General features: G+C 36.3%; 1 long non-coding RNA gene across 2 annotated transcripts; it reads left to right on the plus strand.

The window, feature by feature from the left end:
* Nucleotides 1-1,207: 1,207 nt before the first annotated feature.
* LOC146706231 (uncharacterized) lies at nt 1,208-5,169 on the plus strand. 2 transcript variants are annotated; one of them, XR_014921475.1, is made up of 7 exons: nt 1,208-1,485; nt 2,953-3,084; nt 3,202-3,301; nt 3,420-3,479; nt 3,569-3,659; nt 3,826-3,983; nt 4,648-5,169. It is a non-coding gene; the product is annotated as an uncharacterized LOC146706231 (long non-coding RNA). The 2 variants fall into 2 exon arrangements; XR_014921474.1 differs by having other exon boundaries at nt 1,209-1,490.
* The last annotated feature ends 293 nt before the right edge of the window (nt 5,170-5,462 follow it).

Genomic DNA, 5,462 nt, shown 5'->3' on the forward strand with positions numbered 1-5,462 from the left:
CAAGTCCGATTTTTGAAGAGAGAGTCTATTTAAATAGCAAACAAATGCTGCCCACAATATTTCATGACTAATGCTTCGACTGCCAACTGTTTAGAGAGGGTCATAGAAAAAAATCTATGCTACAGAAGCAGCAAGAAGGCAGAGGCCTTTTTGTGTGGAGCTTGCATGTTCTCTCTGTGTCTGTGTCCAAACCTTTGCCTGTTAGGTTAACTGGTCATTTTAAATTGGACATCTCTTTTTTTTTTTTTTTTAGCTCTGTGACTATAGACTGTTGACCTGTCCAGCATGTACCAGTTCCAGTTATTGCAGAGTCTACTATCACCCTGCAACTACTGGCATAGGCTGCTAGTAAGTACACTGTAAAAAAAGTCAGTAAAATATACAGCAAAACACCGTCAAATTCCAACGGTAATGGAGCGTAAAACCAAAAACTTCCTTTTACTGTATTAAATAGATTGAATAACCGTTAATTGTGAGACTGGATAAAACTTTGTTTTTTACTGTAATAAAATGTTGAAATTATAAATATTTTCTGTGAAAACAAATAAATATGCATACATTTTACAATTACATATTGTAATGTTGAAAATGTCTGAAAAACTTAGATTTTACGGTATTATTTGAGTAAAACTACATCTTTTGGGGTTGTGCACATTGGAATTCACAGTATAAAGCTGTAGATTTTTAAGCAAACAAAAACATTCATTTTTACAGAAACAAGATGTTAAAAAATAGGGTCCACCGTAATAATACAACCAGTACATACCATTAAAAAAAAGCAAATATCAGCAGTGAAAGACAATAAAACTGATAGTATTTTTTTTATTTTAAAATTCAGATACTGATATACAGATTAAAAGTTAGGCCTGCAGTATATCATTGTTAACCTTCTGATAAAAAAATCAACAGCAAAAGAAGATGTTAAAAATAAAGTTTATGGTTGTGAATAAAATTGATTTCAATAATCTTTTTTAATTATTATTTTAAAACAACTTTATGTTGTTGTGTTTCACGCCATATTATCAGACCACCTTAAGTGGGTCGGCCTTAAATTTTGAATTTGTGTGATCGCTGTTGATTGGTAGCTAAACTGCTGGTAAACTGTGTACAGACGTTTTACGTTCGAATTGCAGAGAAAAAAAATCTGGTAGCAACATTGTGCAGTATGAGCGAACCATTTCACCAAAAAAAAGGGGAAGCAAGGTAAGACGTGGCTGCAGCGGTCTGCAGACGTGACTTCTGATCGAACCTCCTAAAGAAACAAAGAGCGACGTTACATTGCGGGATGACGTCACCTGAAAATGACCAATAGCGCGGCGCGCTGCTGAGCTGTGTGCCAACCGCTCTTTTTTTCATGCAGGAGACTCAAGTTGGCTTCGCTAACGGACACAGTTTTGAACTCGTATATTAGCGCCATTTATTGCTGCTTGGACCACAGCATCTTCGGAATTTGTAGACATCCTGGCAGCTTACAATTAGTTCGAGGTGAGGTGAGTACATGCAACTTCAAGTTATCTCTGTTATAAAAATCCACCAGCCCAGCGTTTATAGATAATTTTAGCAGTTCGTTTTTTATGAGTGAGGTTGTGAATTTAGTTAGCATTTGTGAGTTGAGTTAGCATTACTGTTGCGAGGGAAGCATTGCTCTGGATTAGTTTCTGTATATGGCGTGCTTAATTCGCTAGGGAGGAATTACCAAAGTACATGGAGTTATGTTAACGTGTAATTTTTGTGGTAAGGTAGTTCAGTCATCAAGGGGCTACGTGCTTCTTTGTAAACTGCATCGGAATGAGCCACGTTGTTTCTTTCGGTGTATTGAAGCAGGCTGCAAGGCTCATTTTTACCGAAGACACTGCCCCCACCCATGTCACTGGTGTGGTGGTGGTTTCTTCGTTTACATGTGCAATGGCGATGTGTGAACGTCAGTGTCAGAACTCTAAAGAGTTAATAGCTCATCTGAAGAGCCATATTGTGGAAGGACACGTAGTCACTTGTCCAGTAAGAGGATGCACAAATACCTTTAGAGTTAAATCATCTTTTACTGCTCACATGTCACGTAAACACAGAGTTTTCAGACAGCAGCATTGGTGATTTATATAGAGAGTCTGCATGTCAATCATCATCTGTTCCAACCACATCAGATGACTTTGTACCCTTGATTTCCGAGCCTGCTGCACAGTCTATTACACATGAAGATAACATGGAAATGCCCCCTGAATTCTGTGATCTTTTTCTGAGAAACGTTTCACTATTCTACTTAAAATTGCAGGGTCAGTTTCTACTGCCTGCTTCAACCATACAGAACATTGTAGAGGAAATGCAGAACATGCATGAGTTGGGACAGACATACAGTTTGGGTAAACTTGCATCACTGTTAAAAGATGACACATCATTATCAGAGGAGGACATCAACAAAGTCTGTGAGTCTGTCAAAAGCTATGATCTTTTTTCTGCATGTCATACCGGGCCATTGAGGACAGTGCACTCCAGAGCTCAGATCTTTAAAAAAGCCTTCAACTATGCGGAACCAAAGAAAATATTTTTAGGGAGAGATGAAAACAGAAAAGATAGGTTTGCCTATTATGTGCCTTTAAGAGAGACTTTGAGATGTCTGCTAGAGTCTGATCTGTGGCAGAAATCAGAAGAGCCCTCTACTGAGCCTCCTGCTGATGTTCTGTGTGACATAAGTGATAGTAAGCTGTTTTAAATAAAATGATTTTTTTGGTCAAAACCCATTGACTTAATTGATTTCTATCCATTAACATCTTACATGAAGTATGGGTACCAAATGGTTCCATTGAAACACAGTGTGCTGTCACAATAATGGTGCTGTTAGTTTGGTACTTACGAAACACTGTATAAAAGTGTAGTATCAAGCAAGATCAGCTTCATATTTTAAGACCAAAGGTACCACTTGGTGTAAACTGACCTTTATTCACATTCTTTTATCAGACATCTTGGAAATGGGGGGCAGCATAAGGAGTTCCATTACTAAGGTGCTGCCGGACCTGTCTGCCTCAATCCTTGAAATTGTACTGGAGGCACTACAATCATTAGGAGTGGAGACATCTGAGAAACAAACCAGTAAGTATTATGATTTCATTGCACAATAGCCATGAAGGACTTTCTGTTTTTTCTATTATGCTTTGGCCAAGGTCCAAAAAGTACAATTAATCTATTGTTTGTGATATTGTTTTACAGCACCAAATATGGAAATTTCAAGCCAGGCCAGCATATCGTCTCCATCTGTTTTAAGGTTTAAGGGTGGTGGCACAGCTAAGACCCAAGAGTCTCTTTCAAGGTTAGTAAAGTAAACAGATTCAAGAAGATATTTTACACATTTCTTTGTCGTCTGTCTCTAAATCTTATTTTGTCTTTATTATGATTAAAAAGGTTTGTTTTGTTCCTGCCCTTTTCAGACACTGAATTTGAGCAGAAACCATAAGGATACTCAAAGGACCTGTGACTCTCAGGAAATGGTGAGATTTCAGGTCATAATCTTTTTTTTTCCATTAAATTAATTTTCCTTTTTCCCTTTACAATATTGCTGTTTTGTTTTTGTAAACAGCATCAAATGAGAGAGACAGATGAAACAGTTTCAAGACAATGGCAGGAAAAAAATGCTGAAGATTGAAACAAACCTTGGCTGGAAATATTTGGTATGTGTTTTACCGTAAATCAAATTGTTGAAAAACATTCAGCTACACTGTAACACAGGGAAACTTGATTTGCACTTATTTTGTTACTTTAATTTCTTGTCTCATTATTTTTGTCAGTTATTATTGTTTATGGTGTATGCCCTTCTTGTTTTCCTTCTGAATGCAGAAGGTATCTAGCCAGTCCACAATGAAAGCTTCGTTGCACCCAATGAGTCTTCTGGCAGAAATGATGGCGGCTGTATTCTTTGGTTTCCCTAAACATCACACCCTGCCTGTTTATACGAGGCTCTTCAATTAAGTCTGCACCCAAAGATTCAATAAGAGGTAAGCAGTGGTATTATTCAAGTTTTGCTAAAGAAAGATGGACAGGAGACACTAATCTTAATCAGCCGAGCTCAGGTTCATGTCCAGGTGAACAGTTTCATACGCTATAAAATGTAGATTGAATGATAGGTCTCATCACCATGCATTCAGCCATTAACTTCAAGTTCTATGATAAATCAATACGAAACTTAAATACATTTTCCAACAAATTATGATTGTGATTAGGGCTGCGTTGTCTATGTATAACTTTTACACAAGTAGATTTAAAGTATAACTATTGCCAAAACGCAACCTGGGCTGTTTTTTTTTTTTGTTTGTTTTTTTTACTGTATCGATTTTGATGTGCTCAAATTTATGCCCCGGCCCCCTAGTATTCCCATTCACTGGCTATTGACCACAAAACAAAATCACGGTCAGTCTCAAAAACGGCTTGTTTGTCGTAATTATGCTTTTAGATATATGTTTGTCTCGTTTACAGTAAAAAAAAACAAACTGAAAAAAAACAGCCCATGTTGCATTTTGACAATAGCTATCCTTTAAGAACTGTATATTTTACACTTAAGAAATCATTTATCATTAGATCTGTTTTTGGCAGCACGTTTTGTTCATTTCTGTGCATTTTGCTCAAGCACTGATCAAACTTTGTCCATTTTTTTTGCTGCAGAGGGGATCCTGCCAGTCCAAAGTGAACTCCTGATGGACATTGAAGTACTCCTGCAGAGCTTGTATCTTCAACACCATGCGCATTAGAAACTCCACCGAGTCCTTTCCTTCACCAAGGCAGGACCCAGTGACTCATTACTGTTGATAGGTCAGGGGCAGGTAATATTTTGTTTCATGTTTATTCATTCCTCCATGGATTACCAGCCATATATATGGACACATGCTGTATTCTCAAGATCTATGCTGTTTTGTAGGAATAGAGAAAATAATATGTTTAGTCTGTTTTCAAATGGTATGTCAAATTTTCTCATTGTTTATCAGTAATATTCTCTACCTTGGTTGTATATGAGCATCTTTAGATTTTTCTATATTTAGCGGTTGCAAATGTAAAATGTACGGTAAACCATTTATGTTCCTCATATTGTACTGTATTTTTAGCGGTAAAATACCGGCAGCTGTGGTTGCCAGGAATTTACCGTAAAATGTATCTGGTCAAAATAAAATGCTGTAATTTGTTATACAATTTCACTGTGTTTTTTACTGTCAAAGGTTTTAATAAGGTTTAACATATTTCTGTTATTTTTACAGTTATTTACAATAATAGGGTCTATCCTATTACTGTTAAATTAACAACAAATTACTGTAAATATTATTATATTATTACTTTTTTTTTACTGCAAATATCCGTAAAAAGCTATGGAAAGTTGCATTTTTTACATTAAATTGCTGTATAATTGACAAATATATTTGGTTTTTTCTATCATGATTTTGGTAAAATAATACGTTGTCTACCTTAAAAATTAGGGTTACAAAACC

The sequence above is a fragment of the Copadichromis virginalis genome, linkage group LG7 (genome assembly GCF_057382275.1).
Source record: "Copadichromis virginalis isolate Kocher_CV1m ecotype Utaka linkage group LG7, C_Virginalis_male_GT1.1, whole genome shotgun sequence".
NCBI classification, from domain to species: Eukaryota; Metazoa; Chordata; class Actinopteri; order Cichliformes; family Cichlidae; genus Copadichromis; species Copadichromis virginalis.